Below are 20,818 nucleotides of genomic sequence, written 5' to 3'. Positions count from 1 at the left end.
CTGAGCACCCCAGCAGCCACCACACATCATTCACAACTACCCTGTGAGGTAAAGTGACACGCTTCAAATTTTTATCCATCACAAGGTCACACGTTGAGCTTCATGGCATAATCATGACCAACAGACGGGGTTTGGTTCCGAAGCATACATTGATTTGGATTTTCCTAATCATAGAATATACATTATCTGAAAGTAATAGTCCCTCAAGATCCAAAAAGAGAGAGAATTTATATTGTCTTACGAACAGTTATATAATGTGGAACAGACTTCCTCAGGAGGTGGTGGACTCTCTTTCCTTGGAGGTTTTTAAGCAGAGGTTAGATGGTCATCTGTCCACGATCCTTTAGTTGAGACTCCTGCATTGCAAGGGGTTGGACTAGGAGTACCAGCCAACTCTACAATTCTATGATTCCACGTGGGGAGGACCAGTAGAATAAAAAAACAAGTTAGGCTGCAACCCTAAATTGACTTAAATGGGAGTTAGCTCAATTAAACGCAATGGGAATTACTTCTGAGTAAATACGTACAGGATTGCCCAGTTAGCCATTATGGAAAGAAAAACATGTTAAGGACTAGTACAATTAACTAGAATCATAAGGGCATGCACTTATCTTATGTTTTATTGCATATTTTAATTATGAATATTCATATTTTAGTGTTTGTGTAATTGTTATTTGTGCTTGTACACAGTTTAAAACATGCAGTCCCCCAGCACAGATGAACATTTCGTTAATTGTTATGCTTCAGTTTCTCTCAGTCCAATTATGCAATGGACCAAGCTTCATGCCTCCGCTACTTTCAAGGTGCTCAGGCTTTTCGCTTCAAGCACCACTTTTCTAAACAGCGCTATCCTTTTGTGACGTTGTGACAGAAACCTGGAGAAGCTTATGAAAATGGAAGAAAACCAACATTACAACGGAGTAAAAAAATAACAAAATTCCTTCCAGTAGCACCTTAGAGACCAACTAAGAACAAACTTAGTTGGTCACTAAGGTGCTACTGGAAGGAATTCTTTACTTTTGTTTTGACTATGGCAGACCAACACAGCTACCTACCTGTAATTACAACGGAGCTTATTTTGTTAATGAGGTCATAAAGTTTGCCAATCTTAAAAAAAAATATCTGTGAGAGTTTGGAGTGCTTGTGTGAAAGTCGTCTGGTCTTCCCACGAGACGAATATGCTGCCTGCTGCAGAATCGAGTAGAACTGGAGTGGTTTTGGCCCCCTTCCCTGCTCTCAACCATGCTAGCTAAAGGAGACCTCCATCTTTAGAAGCAGTTTGGCTCCAAATATAATTTACAGGTAAATACCATGTGCCCTCTGCCAGCAGCTATTAGCCACTAGTAGGACCTGCAGCAAAGTGAAGCAGTGTGGAGTGTTTCTTGTGCCAACCAGCCATGCCCTTCTCCACAGTACTCCATTCCATTCTAGCGTTCTGCAGTCACTGAGCATGGTCAGTCCTTATGGGACTGTTTTTGAGATTCTTGGAGTTCACCTCTGTATGAGTTACTCTATAGGATTGGTGATAGTGGTGACCTAACACCCTCTCTTCCTTCCTCTCCGGCCCTGAACAGCTGGTCAGAATGGAACATGTAAGCTGTAGTGAGCTTTGTGGCTCAGTAGAAGCTAATTAAAGCTTCTTGGAATTCTTCCGGTGATCTTCACGGTTGGGCTTTTGCATTCTTAAGTTCTGACTAAGGGCCAAACTGCAGTCACATATTGAAACAACCTCTGTGCCACAAGCCTTTCAGTGCTGTCATAAGAAGAGCCTGTTGGGTCAGGCCAATGGCCCATCTTGTCTAGCGTCCTTTTCTCACAGTGGCTGACCAAATGCTTGTGGGAAACCAGGAAGCAGGACCTCGGCGCACGAGCCACTTTCCCCTCCTTTGGTCTCCAGAAACTGGTATTCAGAAGCATTCCTGCTTCCATCCATGGAGGCAGACCATAGCTATTGTGGCTAGTTGCCACTGATGGCTTTCTCCTCCATGCATTGTCTAATCCTCTTTTCATAGAATCATAGAGTTGGAAGAGACCACAAGGGCCACCCAGTCCAACCCCCTGCCAAGCAGGAAACACCATCAAAGCATCCAATGTACACATATATTTTTTTGCAGAGCATATTTTCCTAAACCAATGTATCTTTGTATGTTACTTTCACCGAGGTATTCATTTTAATGCTCACTTTACACGAGTATACACCTTTCTGTACATATAACTTCACTGGAGGGCTGCATTGCAAAATTCAGAGAAGCGCCAATTTTAAAGGATGTTGGTTTTGGTTCATGTATTGTTTCAGAAAAGTGTGGATTACGTAGATTCACCTTTAAGTGAGAAATGAACTACATTCCCCCGCCCACCCCTGACTCATATTAGCCCCCATAGGTACTGTTTGCAGTAAGAAACATGTTTGGGAGCCAAAAGCAGCCAGGTGAGAGAGAGTGACTTTTCAGCAGAAAGGTGGTGCAGGGCCTAATTTGCTTCAGGGCTATGTTCCAGCTCTGGGGCCTATGGCTCCTTTCCCTTTAAAATAAAAAAACGGGCAGGTTAAGCATGCTTGCTTAAACACGTTACTTGCATCACGTGCTGTTTGTCCCTGAAGCAGATGAGATGGTGCAGGCTGTTCTTGAGCTATTGTTACAGAGTCAAACAAATAAACCTGCTAATCAAATAAACCTGCTAATATCAGGGTTTTGCCAGTCTCTCAACTGGATCTCCCCACATTGCACAATTAGTGTGTGCCCCACCTTGGGGGGGGGGTTGAGGGGACCCTTATCATCTTACTGTCCAGCTGCACACCTCTTGTTGGATTACTAATCCAAAGCAAATACATCCTAAACGCAGATTGGGAAGACACATTAAGAGAAGAAGCCAGGAGTCATATCTAGATCAGGGCTCTTCTACCCAATTGGTAGCATCTGAGCCAAAAAACTGCCCCACCCTATAAACGGGGGAAAGAGAGCCCGTTAGCTTTTTAAGCAAGGCTTAAAACAACAAGGGAAGTGTTGCTAAATTGTTCAAAGGAACTCGCACGCTTTCCAAGAACGCTTGATGTCATTTTTCTTGTTAACGGCTGATTTAGTCACAATTCAGTTAAGTTAGGCATATTGTCCTCGATTAATTTTTTGGTCATTTTTTTTAGAAGGTCTCTCCATGGTTTTAAGTTTGGTAATAAGTTGCAATCCAGCAACTTCTCTTTCCACTCTATTTCTGAAATTCTAAAACCATGGAGAGACCTGGTCTGAATAGAGACACTGGATTCTTATCTCATTATACATGACAAAGCTATCTTTAGCCATCTCACCCCTTGCTTTTTCCTGTAAGGCCAATTTCAGTCATTAACAGTCATCAACAGGTTTTCCACACCTATCAGCCAATCACCCATTCTCACCACCCTTCTGAGTAATACCCCTCCCCACCCTCTCCCTATATATAAGGGTCTGGTGACTTCTGTTTCAGTGTATCTGAAGAAGTGTGCATGCACACGAAAGCTCATACCAATAATAAACTTTCTTGTTACACACACTCATTTTCACCAATTCAGGGGGCAGTCCAGGGGTCTCTGGGAAGGCATCCCAGGGGGCACAGAATATTGTGGAGGGAGGTCTTCCTGTGATGAATGGAGACTTCACTGGTTGGTGGTAGGGCTTTCTGCTGTTGTGGTGTGGGAAGGTGATGGAGGCATGCCAGTGGCAAATGAATCTTAGTTTTAGCTAATTCTGTTTCTTTGGAGGCAGTGAGAAGGAAGCAAAAGGGTGGGGAAGAGCCCCCCCCCAATATTCTGCCCTAGCTGGTACAAAACCATTGTTATCCCCTCTCCGACCCCACTGCTTTGCCGAGAATTTATAGCAAAAGCTCTCCCCGTAAGAACTGTCTCTAACTTTCAGGAGCAAGAAACGAAATATGGCCCACTGACAAATGATAAGGGTCCTTTTCTCATGTAAAGAGCTAAGCAACGCCTCGCCTGTGGGAAGTGCTGATACGGAGATGAGAAGAGAATTGTCACAGTGCCAATAGGTGCTAAAAATGCTACCTTTAGCAGGCATTCTTTTCTTTTTAAGTGAAGGCAAAGGTATAGATATCCTGTTGTGGAAAGCGTTGGTAGATGAAGCGGAGCAGTTGATTAAATGAGAAATGCTGAAGTTAAGCAACATGCCCTTTCCTAATCCATTTAACTCTCTGGCTTGATGAAATACAAAAGGCTTCCCACAAAGGAAGCGGACAAAAGGAGACAAAGTCCAGCCTTGAATAAACAGCCATTGTACTTTAGGTGTGCTGGATGCTTTTCCAGGGGCATAAATCGGTTTGAAACCTGCCTTTATAATGTTGCCAAGGTGGCTTCCACAGGGAAAGAATCCATTATTAATACACAATAAAATTACTACAGTGGTACCTCTACTTGTGTTCACCTCTGGTTACATATTCTTTGAGACAGTGGCAGAGGAAGGCTCCGTGGTACCCGGGGCAGAAAAGGAAATGGCCGGGGGCATGCCGCCGTGACGTCACATTATGATGTCACGACGCCCCGCCCCCGGGGCGTTTCCGGGAGTGCCACCGCAGCTGCCGCAGCCCCCTTTTAAGCCGAAGAGCCCCCTTTTAAGCCTGTTAAGCTCTGCGGCTCAAAAGGAGGCCGTGGAAGCGGCGGTCTGACGACAGGGTGCGCCTGCGCGAAATGTCTTGCAGGTGCACTCCGTCGTCAGGCTGTGCGCTGCCGCTCCCAGGGTGACGGAGGGAGCGGCAGTGCATGGGAATGGTGGGAGGGGCTGCCGCTTGTCACCCCCATGCGCCGCCGTTCGCTCCGTTGCCCCGGGAGCAGCAGCACCGCACACATTGTGCTCCCGCTTGCCAACAGCAGCCAGCAACCACACGCACAATTGTTGCAGCCGCCGCCAATCCGCAGCAGCCATTGCCGCAGCAACCAATCACCCACCAAATCACCACCAACAGGTTGCAGCCAGGAGTCACCCGTCCCCCCCTATGCACTATCTGTGTATAACACGACCCCCATTAATTTACAGTAAAAAAAAATCCTCATCTTATACACGGAAAAGTACTGTCATTTGCATTATATTTAGTTTTTCATCTCACAAGCACACACAATTTGTTATTGTGTAAACCTCTTAGAGACCCTCTTAGTATTAAGCAGTATATAAATGCATGCAATATTAAACAAATTCACTAAAGTCAGTGGAGCACAGCAGCATGATCAGGGGACCCCTGGGGTTTGCAGACAAATCTGTTGTTTTGCTTTGTTTTAAATCAAAACCCTGAAGTGGCAACCCAGCTCCGAAAACAATCATAGAGCCCAACAAGGGGTTGAGTACTCCCCATAGGCATAGGATGTTGACTGCCAATTGGAAAAGAAAAGTGGAGAACTGAAGGAGAGGAAATGGGATGACCTGCAGAGGCAATAGCAGCTGGTGGGGGGGGTGTAGGTGGGGCTGTCCTGCCCCCTTGCACCTTCTCCGCCTCTCTGTAATTGGCAACAGCGCATGGTGTTGGAAAGCTGAGTGAGCAACAGGACACCACCTGCGCCTCCCCACTGGCTGCTGCTAAGGTTCTGGAGGTGAATTTGAGGCACTGCCTCAGGCAGCTCTTTGCCCAACGTACTCTAGCGCTGGTATGCAGGAGCCCATAAAAATGGATCCAAGCTCCTCACAAGTGCTTTCCCCCAAGTAGTGCTCATCCCACACCATTATGTCTGCCCAAGGGTGCAGGGAACACACCAGGCGGGGTGGCAGAAAAAAAAGGAGAAGTTTCAATTTCTCACTTTCACATTGATGCACATACGCCTTTTTGTGCACATTCCTCACTGCTTGGCTGGAGAACTGCATTGCAATATTCAGAGAAGTGAAACTTACAAAGTATCTGTTTTTCGCCGTTTGCATATTGCTTCGGAAAACGTGTGGGTTCTCCTTTGATTATGAACTGAATTGAATTTCTCCCGCATCCACAACTCCGTATCTGGATTTAGGTTTCAACTACAGCAAACGTTTCCCTAAGCCGTTTTGTAATGAAATGACAGGGTGGGAAATGAGTCAGTAATGGGCGTTTGATTTGGCTCATAGGCTTTGATTCCCCCCCCCCACCTTCTTCTTCTTCTTTTTTAAATCCTCAGTAAAATATTATTTGAAATACCCATTGACCTTGTTCTCCTTTTCAGTGCTTGTGTTCAGCCTTGGTGACTTGAATAATCTCTGTCAACATTGGCTTGTCAGTCTCCATCACACAAGAAGTGGTTACTTTCACTTTACAAACGGCAAACAGCACGGGGCTATTTGCAAAGGCATTTGGTAGCAATTCGAAAAGCAGATTCAAGGGTAAGGTCACTGGAACCATGCTCATCATCCAATGACTCCTGCAACATGAATTGCTTAATTGCAATTGTACCAGTGCCGGATTTATGTATAAGCTAAACAAAATATAGCTTAGGGCCCTACTCTCTTGGGCCCCCCCAAAAAATTAAAGGAAAAAACACCTGGATGTACATTTCCAAAATATAAGATAAAAAACAAATAAGATAAAACCTACATACAGCAACAGTGTTTTGTGTTTTGTAGGCTCCTATGATGTAAGTAATGGGCCCCGTCTGCTAGCCTGCTCCCTAAAATATCACTGATTTGCTCATTTCTATATATAGGGTGCCTATATATGGTTTTAGATACCTATTAGGTCCATAAATTACCATATAGCACATATTCAACACTAAAACAGTGACAATTTGTTGTTGACAGAGGACAGCTGGACATATAAAGGGCCCCATTACCTTCAGTAGCTTAGGGCCTCACCAAACCTAAATCCGGCTCTTTTTGTTATGGTTGTTATTAATTACCAGTAGATTCTTGCATGCCCTTCCCTTAAGCATGAGGTTACAGGGTGAGTTGCAACAATTTAAAAATGCAATATTTTAATGCATTGCAAACATGTAAAACAAATTACAGTTATAAAAGAATAGGGTGGCCCTAAAATATATCTCTTTGAAGGTCGGCGTAAAGAGGTGCAACTGAAGCTACACAATGAAGGTGGTGGATTCACCTCTGCAAGGAAGGCCCTCTCTTGCTTTCTGGGTTATCCCTTTGGGAATTGCTGCCTCCTCTCCTTTCAGTTTCTTATTTTTTCCAATCAGCTCTCCACATTTCCACTTCAGTTAGCTTAAAAAAAATAATCATGCATGAAAATTCACCAGCATTTTAGTGCAAATGTCTCCTGATCTATGCAACCTTGTTGAATACAAGACATTAAAAAAAAAAATTGGGGGCTAATATATACATTTTAATGCACATTTTACCTTAATGTGTACACATTATTGGGTTGGAGAACTGAATTTCAAAAATATGTAGAAACAAGAATTTTGAAGGATGACTGTGTTTTAGTTTGTGCGTTGTTTTGTAAAATGTGTGGGTTTTGCAGGGCTGCCTTTAAATGTGAACTGAATTGACTTTCTCTCCTATCTCTAGTGAGAAATAGGGAAAGGATGGGAAAGCACAAAGGCGGAAAGAACAGGTGAAGCCTACAGTGCTGAAAACTCCATCTATCTTTGTCTTCGGCTCCACCCACTTTTGAGTCTGGCGCTTCACACCATTAGCTACAGCCCCCTGTTGTAATGTTCATGCTGGAGGCAACAGGAACATTGATGATAGAGAAAGAATTCTCTGCAGATAAAAAGTTTAAACAGCACAGGCAGAGGCGGCTTTAGGGTATCGTGACCAGTTTGGCTGCATTGGGTACTGGCGCTCCAACAATAATGCAGAACAGAGTGTGAGAGGTGAGAGCACGCCAAAATTTATCATTACAGAGAAGGCTGCTGAATTTTGAGAGCCCCGAGTCTGTCACTTGGAGGTAAAGTTGTGATGCAGGATTGGAGAAAGACTATTGCATGGACAGGCGGAGTTCCCCAAACCCTAGGCGACCCCCGAGCGGAATAATGACACAAGACAATGTGCTATGGGATTAAAATTGGCCACAACTTTATTAAGATTCAGGTGTAGGGAGACCTTGGCTCAGGCATTGGGCGTTTATCCTTCCCAGCCCCCAGCCGGGGTCTGGGAAACATCAGGGTTATCCAGAATGTGGGGGATTGGGCTGGCTCTGGAGAACATATGTTCAAGCAGATAGCCCGCTCCCCGTTTTGCCACCACTGGTGGGGAAGAGCAATGACAACCTCTCGGCGTATGGACAATGCCTCCCCCAATACCTCTTTAACAGGGAATCCTGTTATCGCCGCCACACTGGGGGCGTGGAGTCACTGCCCCCCCATCTTTAGGAAGATGACTAAAGGATTCCGCCCAAGGCCTGAAACCGCCAAAGTTGTGACGAATTGCTACGCGAAAGGGGAAACCTGCCAGTGCAGGGAAATTCCGGCCCTTCAACAGCGGCCTTGGCATAGCAGCGCCTGCGTGCCTGTGTAAAAAGGGTTAACCTGCAAAGTAAGCATTAATTGAGGGAGTGGAGGGTGGGAGAAGCTCTGGAGCAGACTGCTGCTTCTCAGGTAAGCAACACACTGTATTGTGTGGGCTGGGTAGTCTCTCCCCTTACCTGGCCAATCCCTTGGCAACGCCTCCCCCAGGCGGGATTGGACGGTTAACTGGGTAGGCGGAGACCCCAGGTATCCCTTCTGAGGGAAGGCAAAGCCAGTCCGAACTACCAGGTGTCGCCCAGGAATTCAGGGGGCTGCGCACGACCACACAAACGTCGCCCCCCATTTGAAGTGGGGAGCGGTCATTGCTGACTTTTACTTATAATAATGACTGGAGAACCTCTTTTAGAATTTTTTTATTGCAATGTATTAATAAAATCTTATAAACAACGAAAGAGAGAGATTAATTCCATCTGCATTGTATGATTAAATGTCCTTTCTTTATGATGCGGCTGAGCTCAAGTCTAGCAGGTGAATTAGTCATAAGTGAGACATAAATCAGTTACATAATACACATCACCCCAGAATTAGTGTCATTCTTTGTACTCACAGTTGTGTTGTAAATTAATTTCACACTTCTCAGAATGGAAAGTTTGGCTGATAGATTTGTGGGTTTTTTATGTACTATTTTTGGAAAGGCTGGAAATTTACAACTTCCTTTTGGCTGAGCTCGGTTTCCAAAAAGAGGCAGGGAAAGTGACAATTCATGAGTTAGCTTCATATGAATGTAGCCCTAGTGAAAGAGAATGTGGACTGAAAGCAGTCCATGAAGGAAAAGACTTTAGCTTGAGACCCTGGAGAACCAACTGTCAGCCAGAAGAGAGGTGCAAATAATTTGACCTGGTAATAGGTAGTTTCCTATGTGCCTAATTCTCAAAGCACACAATCCATTTGAAGCAGAGACTGGTGCTACACACACACACTATACATTTAATGTGCTATTATTCCACTGCAACAGTCATGGCTCGTTTTAGGAAACCCATCTCTAATTTGTAATGCTTTTGTGATTTTAGAATAAGACAGTTTACAGAGGGAGGCATCTACAGTGTAGTTCTAGTGAAAGAGAAATCAGCCAAAATTGCCACTAGGCCAGAAAGGATAGGTGCTATCTGATGCACTATTTACCATTTCCTGGTCCGCGGCTGTTTGCAACCCACAAAGCTACAGCTTTAGAATCCCTCCCGTCCGAGTTATAATGGCAGAATTGGATGCTGATGTCTAGCCTAAGGATAGTTCAGTGATTTCTTACATATGTATCTAACATAACTTCCAGAGCTGCCGATGCTATCTCCATATGTTTCCCAGATTGTTTCTATTTGAAAATCAGTGAGCCAGCTAATTGCCCATCAAGTAGCCATCTGCCTGCAGGGTTATTGTCTGTCTGGGGCATGAGTGATGAAAGGACAGCAAGCACCGTACAAGAAGAAGAAGAGTTTGGATTTGATATCCCGCTTTATCACTACCCGAAGGAGTCTCAAAGCGGCTAACAATCTCCTTTTCCCTTCCTCCCCCACAACAAACACTCAGTGAGGTGAGTGGGGCTGAGAGACTTCAGAGAAGTGTGACTAGCCCAAGGTCACCCAGCAGCTGCATGTGGAGGAGCGGAGACGCGAACCCGGTTCCCCAGATAACGAGTCTACCGCTCTTAACCACTACACCACACTGGATTCTGCTGCCCCAATGGTGATGAAGATGAAAGACCAGCAAAGCTGGACAGAATTATTTTTAAGTGTCTTGCAGTGGTGAAACTCCAAACCCTAAGCTATCTTGTAGGCTTGTGGCGACACTGAAAAGGGGGTCAACTGGAAAGCTTACGCCAACTCCAACTTGATTATTATTATCATCAGCGGCAATTCTGTTGTCTTTTTATGACTTTCCTAAATATGTATCTCAATGTTTTGGATTGCAGCCCATGCACTGTATTCTTCTCATATAACTCTTAGAGTGTGTGACACACTTGCTGGTCTCTGAGCACCCCAGCAGCCACCACACATCATTCACAACTACCCTGTGAGGTAAAGTGACACGCTTCAAATTTTTATCCATCACAAGGTCACACGTTGAGCTTCATGGCATAATCATGACCAACAGACGGGGTTTGGTTCCGAAGCATACATTGATTTGGATTTTCCTAATCATAGAATATACATTATCTGAAAGTAATAGTCCCTCAAGATCCAAAAAGAGAGAGAATTTATATTGTCTTACGAACAGTTATATAATGTGGAACAGACTTCCTCAGGAGGTGGTGGACTCTCTTTCCTTGGAGGTTTTTAAGCAGAGGTTAGATGGTCATCTGTCCACGATCCTTTAGTTGAGACTCCTGCATTGCAAGGGGTTGGACTAGGAGTACCAGCCAACTCTACAATTCTATGATTCCACGTGGGGAGGACCAGTAGAATAAAAAAACAAGTTAGGCTGCAACCCTAAATTGACTTAAATGGGAGTTAGCTCAATTAAACGCAATGGGAATTACTTCTGAGTAAATACGTACAGGATTGCCCAGTTAGCCATTATGGAAAGAAAAACATGTTAAGGACTAGTACAATTAACTAGAATCATAAGGGCATGCACTTATCTTATGTTTTATTGCATATTTTAATTATGAATATTCATATTTTAGTGTTTGTGTAATTGTTATTTGTGCTTGTACACAGTTTAAAACATGCAGTCCCCCAGCACAGATGAACATTTCGTTAATTGTTATGCTTCAGTTTCTCTCAGTCCAATTATGCAATGGACCAAGCTTCATGCCTCCGCTACTTTCAAGGTGCTCAGGCTTTTCGCTTCAAGCACCACTTTTCTAAACAGCGCTATCCTTTTGTGACGTTGTGACAGAAACCTGGAGAAGCTTATGAAAATGGAAGAAAACCAACATTACAACGGAGTAAAAAAATAACAAAATTCCTTCCAGTAGCACCTTAGAGACCAACTAAGAACAAACTTAGTTGGTCACTAAGGTGCTACTGGAAGGAATTCTTTACTTTTGTTTTGACTATGGCAGACCAACACAGCTACCTACCTGTAATTACAACGGAGCTTATTTTGTTAATGAGGTCATAAAGTTTGCCAATCTTAAAAAAAAATATCTGTGAGAGTTTGGAGTGCTTGTGTGAAAGTCGTCTGGTCTTCCCACGAGACGAATATGCTGCCTGCTGCAGAATCGAGTAGAACTGGAGTGGTTTTGGCCCCCTTCCCTGCTCTCAACCATGCTAGCTAAAGGAGACCTCCATCTTTAGAAGCAGTTTGGCTCCAAATATAATTTACAGGTAAATACCATGTGCCCTCTGCCAGCAGCTATTAGCCACTAGTAGGACCTGCAGCAAAGTGAAGCAGTGTGGAGTGTTTCTTGTGCCAACCAGCCATGCCCTTCTCCACAGTACTCCATTCCATTCTAGCGTTCTGCAGTCACTGAGCATGGTCAGTCCTTATGGGACTGTTTTTGAGATTCTTGGAGTTCACCTCTGTATGAGTTACTCTATAGGATTGGTGATAGTGGTGACCTAACACCCTCTCTTCCTTCCTCTCCGGCCCTGAACAGCTGGTCAGAATGGAACATGTAAGCTGTAGTGAGCTTTGTGGCTCAGTAGAAGCTAATTAAAGCTTCTTGGAATTCTTCCGGTGATCTTCACGGTTGGGCTTTTGCATTCTTAAGTTCTGACTAAGGGCCAAACTGCAGTCACATATTGAAACAACCTCTGTGCCACAAGCCTTTCAGTGCTGTCATAAGAAGAGCCTGTTGGGTCAGGCCAATGGCCCATCTTGTCTAGCGTCCTTTTCTCACAGTGGCTGACCAAATGCTTGTGGGAAACCAGGAAGCAGGACCTCGGCGCACGAGCCACTTTCCCCTCCTTTGGTCTCCAGAAACTGGTATTCAGAAGCATTCCTGCTTCCATCCATGGAGGCAGACCATAGCTATTGTGGCTAGTTGCCACTGATGGCTTTCTCCTCCATGCATTGTCTAATCCTCTTTTCATAGAATCATAGAGTTGGAAGAGACCACAAGGGCCACCCAGTCCAACCCCCTGCCAAGCAGGAAACACCATCAAAGCATCCAATGTACACATATATTTTTTTGCAGAGCATATTTTCCTAAACCAATGTATCTTTGTATGTTACTTTCACCGAGGTATTCATTTTAATGCTCACTTTACACGAGTATACACCTTTCTGTACATATAACTTCACTGGAGGGCTGCATTGCAAAATTCAGAGAAGCGCCAATTTTAAAGGATGTTGGTTTTGGTTCATGTATTGTTTCAGAAAAGTGTGGATTACGTAGATTCACCTTTAAGTGAGAAATGAACTACATTCCCCCGCCCACCCCTGACTCATATTAGCCCCCATAGGTACTGTTTGCAGTAAGAAACATGTTTGGGAGCCAAAAGCAGCCAGGTGAGAGAGAGTGACTTTTCAGCAGAAAGGTGGTGCAGGGCCTAATTTGCTTCAGGGCTATGTTCCAGCTCTGGGGCCTATGGCTCCTTTCCCTTTAAAATAAAAAAACGGGCAGGTTAAGCATGCTTGCTTAAACACGTTACTTGCATCACGTGCTGTTTGTCCCTGAAGCAGATGAGATGGTGCAGGCTGTTCTTGAGCTATTGTTACAGAGTCAAACAAATAAACCTGCTAATCAAATAAACCTGCTAATATCAGGGTTTTGCCAGTCTCTCAACTGGATCTCCCCACATTGCACAATTAGTGTGTGCCCCACCTTGGGGGGGGGGTTGAGGGGACCCTTATCATCTTACTGTCCAGCTGCACACCTCTTGTTGGATTACTAATCCAAAGCAAATACATCCTAAACGCAGATTGGGAAGACACATTAAGAGAAGAAGCCAGGAGTCATATCTAGATCAGGGCTCTTCTACCCAATTGGTAGCATCTGAGCCAAAAAACTGCCCCACCCTATAAACGGGGGAAAGAGAGCCCGTTAGCTTTTTAAGCAAGGCTTAAAACAACAAGGGAAGTGTTGCTAAATTGTTCAAAGGAACTCGCACGCTTTCCAAGAACGCTTGATGTCATTTTTCTTGTTAACGGCTGATTTAGTCACAATTCAGTTAAGTTAGGCATATTGTCCTCGATTAATTTTTTGGTCATTTTTTTTAGAAGGTCTCTCCATGGTTTTAAGTTTGGTAATAAGTTGCAATCCAGCAACTTCTCTTTCCACTCTATTTCTGAAATTCTAAAACCATGGAGAGACCTGGTCTGAATAGAGACACTGGATTCTTATCTCATTATACATGACAAAGCTATCTTTAGCCATCTCACCCCTTGCTTTTTCCTGTAAGGCCAATTTCAGTCATTAACAGTCATCAACAGGTTTTCCACACCTATCAGCCAATCACCCATTCTCACCACCCTTCTGAGTAATACCCCTCCCCACCCTCTCCCTATATATAAGGGTCTGGTGACTTCTGTTTCAGTGTATCTGAAGAAGTGTGCATGCACACGAAAGCTCATACCAATAATAAACTTTCTTGTTACACACACTCATTTTCACCAATTCAGGGGGCAGTCCAGGGGTCTCTGGGAAGGCATCCCAGGGGGCACAGAATATTGTGGAGGGAGGTCTTCCTGTGATGAATGGAGACTTCACTGGTTGGTGGTAGGGCTTTCTGCTGTTGTGGTGTGGGAAGGTGATGGAGGCATGCCAGTGGCAAATGAATCTTAGTTTTAGCTAATTCTGTTTCTTTGGAGGCAGTGAGAAGGAAGCAAAAGGGTGGGGAAGAGCCCCCCCCCAATATTCTGCCCTAGCTGGTACAAAACCATTGTTATCCCCTCTCCGACCCCACTGCTTTGCCGAGAATTTATAGCAAAAGCTCTCCCCGTAAGAACTGTCTCTAACTTTCAGGAGCAAGAAACGAAATATGGCCCACTGACAAATGATAAGGGTCCTTTTCTCATGTAAAGAGCTAAGCAACGCCTCGCCTGTGGGAAGTGCTGATACGGAGATGAGAAGAGAATTGTCACAGTGCCAATAGGTGCTAAAAATGCTACCTTTAGCAGGCATTCTTTTCTTTTTAAGTGAAGGCAAAGGTATAGATATCCTGTTGTGGAAAGCGTTGGTAGATGAAGCGGAGCAGTTGATTAAATGAGAAATGCTGAAGTTAAGCAACATGCCCTTTCCTAATCCATTTAACTCTCTGGCTTGATGAAATACAAAAGGCTTCCCACAAAGGAAGCGGACAAAAGGAGACAAAGTCCAGCCTTGAATAAACAGCCATTGTACTTTAGGTGTGCTGGATGCTTTTCCAGGGGCATAAATCGGTTTGAAACCTGCCTTTATAATGTTGCCAAGGTGGCTTCCACAGGGAAAGAATCCATTATTAATACACAATAAAATTACTACAGTGGTACCTCTACTTGTGTTCACCTCTGGTTACATATTCTTTGAGACAGTGGCAGAGGAAGGCTCCGTGGTACCCGGGGCAGAAAAGGAAATGGCCGGGGGCATGCCGCCGTGACGTCACATTATGATGTCACGACGCCCCGCCCCCGGGGCGTTTCCGGGAGTGCCACCGCAGCTGCCGCAGCCCCCTTTTAAGCCGAAGAGCCCCCTTTTAAGCCTGTTAAGCTCTGCGGCTCAAAAGGAGGCCGTGGAAGCGGCGGTCTGACGACAGGGTGCGCCTGCGCGAAATGTCTTGCAGGTGCACTCCGTCGTCAGGCTGTGCGCTGCCGCTCCCAGGGTGACGGAGGGAGCGGCAGTGCATGGGAATGGTGGGAGGGGCTGCCGCTTGTCACCCCCATGCGCCGCCGTTCGCTCCGTTGCCCCGGGAGCAGCAGCACCGCACACATTGTGCTCCCGCTTGCCAACAGCAGCCAGCAACCACACGCACAATTGTTGCAGCCGCCGCCAATCCGCAGCAGCCATTGCCGCAGCAACCAATCACCCACCAAATCACCACCAACAGGTTGCAGCCAGGAGTCACCCGTCCCCCCCTATGCACTATCTGTGTATAACACGACCCCCATTAATTTACAGTAAAAAAAAATCCTCATCTTATACACGGAAAAGTACTGTCATTTGCATTATATTTAGTTTTTCATCTCACAAGCACACACAATTTGTTATTGTGTAAACCTCTTAGAGACCCTCTTAGTATTAAGCAGTATATAAATGCATGCAATATTAAACAAATTCACTAAAGTCAGTGGAGCACAGCAGCATGATCAGGGGACCCCTGGGGTTTGCAGACAAATCTGTTGTTTTGCTTTGTTTTAAATCAAAACCCTGAAGTGGCAACCCAGCTCCGAAAACAATCATAGAGCCCAACAAGGGGTTGAGTACTCCCCATAGGCATAGGATGTTGACTGCCAATTGGAAAAGAAAAGTGGAGAACTGAAGGAGAGGAAATGGGATGACCTGCAGAGGCAATAGCAGCTGGTGGGGGGGGGTGTAGGTGGGGCTGTCCTGCCCCCTTGCACCTTCTCCGCCTCTCTGTAATTGGCAACAGCGCATGGTGTTGGAAAGCTGAGTGAGCAACAGGACACCACCTGCGCCTCCCCACTGGCTGCTGCTAAGGTTCTGGAGGTGAATTTGAGGCACTGCCTCAGGCAGCTCTTTGCCCAACGTACTCTAGCGCTGGTATGCAGGAGCCCATAAAAATGGATCCAAGCTCCTCACAAGTGCTTTCCCCCAAGTAGTGCTCATCCCACACCATTATGTCTGCCCAAGGGTGCAGGGAACACACCAGGCGGGGTGGCAGAAAAAAAAGGAGAAGTTTCAATTTCTCACTTTCACATTGATGCACATACGCCTTTTTGTGCACATTCCTCACTGCTTGGCTGGAGAACTGCATTGCAATATTCAGAGAAGTGAAACTTACAAAGTATCTGTTTTTCGCCGTTTGCATATTGCTTCGGAAAACGTGTGGGTTCTCCTTTGATTATGAACTGAATTGAATTTCTCCCGCATCCACAACTCCGTATCTGGATTTAGGTTTCAACTACAGCAAACGTTTCCCTAAGCCGTTTTGTAATGAAATGACAGGGTGGGAAATGAGTCAGTAATGGGCGTTTGATTTGGCTCATAGGCTTTGATTCCCCCCCCCCACCTTCTTCTTCTTCTTTTTTAAATCCTCAGTAAAATATTATTTGAAATACCCATTGACCTTGTTCTCCTTTTCAGTGCTTGTGTTCAGCCTTGGTGACTTGAATAATCTCTGTCAACATTGGCTTGTCAGTCTCCATCACACAAGAAGTGGTTACTTTCACTTTACAAACGGCAAACAGCACGGGGCTATTTGCAAAGGCATTTGGTAGCAATTCGAAAAGCAGATTCAAGGGTAAGGTCACTGGAACCATGCTCATCATCCAATGACTCCTGCAACATGAATTGCTTAATTGCAATTGTACCAGTGCCGGATTTATGTATAAGCTAAACAAAATATAGCTTAGGGCCCTACTCTCTTGGGCCCCCCCAAAAAATTAAAGGAAAAAACACCTGGATGTACATTTCCAAAATATAAGATAAAAAACAAATAAGATAAAACCTACATACAGCAACAGTGTTTTGTGTTTTGTAGGCTCCTATGATGTAAGTAATGGGCCCCGTCTGCTAGCCTGCTCCCTAAAATATCACTGATTTGCTCATTTCTATATATAGGGTGCCTATATATGGTTTTAGATACCTATTAGGTCCATAAATTACCATATAGCACATATTCAACACTAAAACAGTGACAATTTGTTGTTGACAGAGGACAGCTGGACATATAAAGGGCCCCATTACCTTCAGTAGCTTAGGGCCTCACCAAACCTAAATCCGGCTCTTTTTGTTATGGTTGTTATTAATTACCAGTAGATTCTTGCATGCCCTTCCCTTAAGCATGAGGTTACAGGGTGAGTTGCAACAATTTAAAAATGCAATATTTTAATGCATTGCAAACATGTAAAACAAATTACAGTTATAAAAGAATAGGGTGGCCCTAAAATATATCTCTTTGAAGGTCGGCGTAAAGAGGTGCAACTGAAGCTACACAATGAAGGTGGTGGATTCACCTCTGCAAGGAAGGCCCTCTCTTGCTTTCTGGGTTATCCCTTTGGGAATTGCTGCCTCCTCTCCTTTCAGTTTCTTATTTTTTCCAATCAGCTCTCCACATTTCCACTTCAGTTAGCTTAAAAAAAATAATCATGCATGAAAATTCACCAGCATTTTAGTGCAAATGTCTCCTGATCTATGCAACCTTGTTGAATACAAGACATTAAAAAAAAAAATTGGGGGCTAATATATACATTTTAATGCACATTTTACCTTAATGTGTACACATTATTGGGTTGGAGAACTGAATTTCAAAAATATGTAGAAACAAGAATTTTGAAGGATGACTGTGTTTTAGTTTGTGCGTTGTTTTGTAAAATGTGTGGGTTTTGCAGGGCTGCCTTTAAATGTGAACTGAATTGACTTTCTCTCCTATCTCTAGTGAGAAATAGGGAAAGGATGGGAAAGCACAAAGGCGGAAAGAACAGGTGAAGCCTACAGTGCTGAAAACTCCATCTATCTTTGTCTTCGGCTCCACCCACTTTTGAGTCTGGCGCTTCACACCATTAGCTACAGCCCCCTGTTGTAATGTTCATGCTGGAGGCAACAGGAACATTGATGATAGAGAAAGAATTCTCTGCAGATAAAAAGTTTAAACAGCACAGGCAGAGGCGGCTTTAGGGTATCGTGACCAGTTTGGCTGCATTGGGTACTGGCGCTCCAACAATAATGCAGAACAGAGTGTGAGAGGTGAGAGCACGCCAAAATTTATCATTACAGAGAAGGCTGCTGAATTTTGAGAGCCCCGAGTCTGTCACTTGGAGGTAAAGTTGTGATGCAGGATTGGAGAAAGACTATTGCATGGACAGGCGGAGTTCCCCAAACCCTAGGCGACCCCCGAGCGGAATAATGACACAAGACAATGTGCTATGGGATTAAAATTGGCCACAACTTTATTAAGATTCAGGTGTAGGGAGACCTTGGCTCAGGCATTGGGCGTTTATCCTTCCCAGCCCCCAGCCGGGGTCTGGGAAACATCAGGGTTATCCAGAATGTGGGGGATTGGGCTGGCTCTGGAGAACATATGTTCAAGCAGATAGCCCGCTCCCCGTTTTGCCACCACTGGTGGGGAAGAGCAATGACAACCTCTCGGCGTATGGACAATGCCTCCCCCAATACCTCTTTAACAGGGAATCCTGTTATCGCCGCCACACTGGGGGCGTGGAGTCACTGCCCCCCCATCTTTAGGAAGATGACTAAAGGATTCCGCCCAAGGCCTGAAACCGCCAAAGTTGTGACGAATTGCTACGCGAAAGGGGAAACCTGCCAGTGCAGGGAAATTCCGGCCCTTCAACAGCGGCCTTGGCATAGCAGCGCCTGCGTGCCTGTGTAAAAAGGGTTAACCTGCAAAGTAAGCATTAATTGAGGGAGTGGAGGGTGGGAGAAGCTCTGGAGCAGACTGCTGCTTCTCAGGTAAGCAACACACTGTATTGTGTGGGCTGGGTAGTCTCTCCCCTTACCTGGCCAATCCCTTGGCAACGCCTCCCCCAGGCGGGATTGGACGGTTAACTGGGTAGGCGGAGACCCCAGGTATCCCTTCTGAGGGAAGGCAAAGCCAGTCCGAACTACCAGGTGTCGCCCAGGAATTCAGGGGGCTGCGCACGACCACACAAACGTCGCCCCCCATTTGAAGTGGGGAGCGGTCATTGCTGACTTTTACTTATAATAATGACTGGAGAACCTCTTTTAGAATTTTTTTATTGCAATGTATTAATAAAATCTTATAAACAACGAAAGAGAGAGATTAATTCCATCTGCATTGTATGATTAAATGTCCTTTCTTTATGATGCGGCTGAGCTCAAGTCTAGCAGGTGAATTAGTCATAAGTGAGACATAAATCAGTTACATAATACACATCACCCCAGAATTAGTGTCATTCTTTGTACTCACAGTTGTGTTGTAAATTAATTTCACACTTCTCAGAATGGAAAGTTTGGCTGATAGATTTGTGGGTTTTTTATGTACTATTTTTGGAAAGGCTGGAAATTTACAACTTCCTTTTGGCTGAGCTCGGTTTCCAAAAAGAGGCAGGGAAAGTGACAATTCATGAGTTAGCTTCATATGAATGTAGCCCTAGTGAAAGAGAATGTGGACTGAAAGCAGTCCATGAAGGAAAAGACTTTAGCTTGAGACCCTGGAGAACCAACTGTCAGCCAGAAGAGAGGTGCAAATAATTTGACCTGGTAATAGGTAGTTTCCTATGTGCCTAATTCTCAAAGCACACAATCCATTTGAAGCAGAGACTGGTGCTACACACACACACTATACATTTAATGTGCTATTATTCCACTGCAACAGTCATGGCTCGTTTTAGGAAACCCATCTCTAATTTGTAATGCTTTTGTGATTTTAGAATAAGACAGTTTACAGAGGGAGGCATCTACAGTGTAGTTCTAGTGAAAGAGAAATCAGCCAAAATTGCCACTAGGCCAGAAAGGATAGGTGGTTGTTTTTTTTTTTAATGCCAGAAAAGATTGTTATGCAAGTTTCATGTCACCCAGAGACGCTTCAGGTTGCGCAGTCCTCAGCATGACTAGCAAGCATGATAGAAATCTCTTATTTGTTTAGCATAAAGGCCCCTGTCTTTCAGACTGCTCAATGGCATCACACAGTCACCTTACCATATATAAACATGTAATATTATATTTATGAATATATGCCATTAAAACAAAGCGTGTTTCTGCTTGATCTTCCTGTTTGATCAAGGCGAATTCTTTCCCTTCTTGTGCAATGCACCGAGATGAAATGTAGTCCTGCTACTGGAACATTTCCTTGTTGAAATTTCAAATGCATCGGCAGTAGCCAGCCATAGAAGTGACTTTCTACTTCACAGGAAGATGGGAAATCTGTGGCCTTCCAGACGCCATGTGATCGGCCTTACACATAACTTGCCGTGCTTTGGTACAGCAAAGGACCCTGCCTCATTGCCTGTCAGACTGCCTGTCTGGCTGGGTTTTACGCAGGGAATGGAGCTGAGGAGGCACCAACTTGTGCAGCAAAATATTTTTGACTAGTTCTGAGCTTCTGACTTCTCTGAATCTAATTATGCTGCTGATCCATCTACATCTCTTGCATTCCTCCTGTTGCCTGCTGCACTATCGGCCTAAAGCAAATATGATCTTGGGAGTGATAGATTACTCAAAACATGTTAGCAGGTTTCTGCAATCTTCAGTTAAAGGTGTCAAATGTATTTTCCATGGAGATAAAGGCTTTGTACCTGTGTTACACTAATGTTTTTATTGTCTCAATTTCAGATATGTTGTCTATATCTCATTTTAACAGCTTAAAACACATAACAACAGTGCTGGGATAAACAGTCTTATTATCAAACATGCTCTCAGTAAAAGATTGGCAGGAGATCCTG

This window comes from Lacerta agilis, chromosome 11 (assembly GCF_009819535.1).
Source record: "Lacerta agilis isolate rLacAgi1 chromosome 11, rLacAgi1.pri, whole genome shotgun sequence".
NCBI classification, from domain to species: domain Eukaryota; kingdom Metazoa; phylum Chordata; class Lepidosauria; order Squamata; family Lacertidae; genus Lacerta; species Lacerta agilis.
This window is presented reverse-complemented; position numbering follows the sequence as displayed.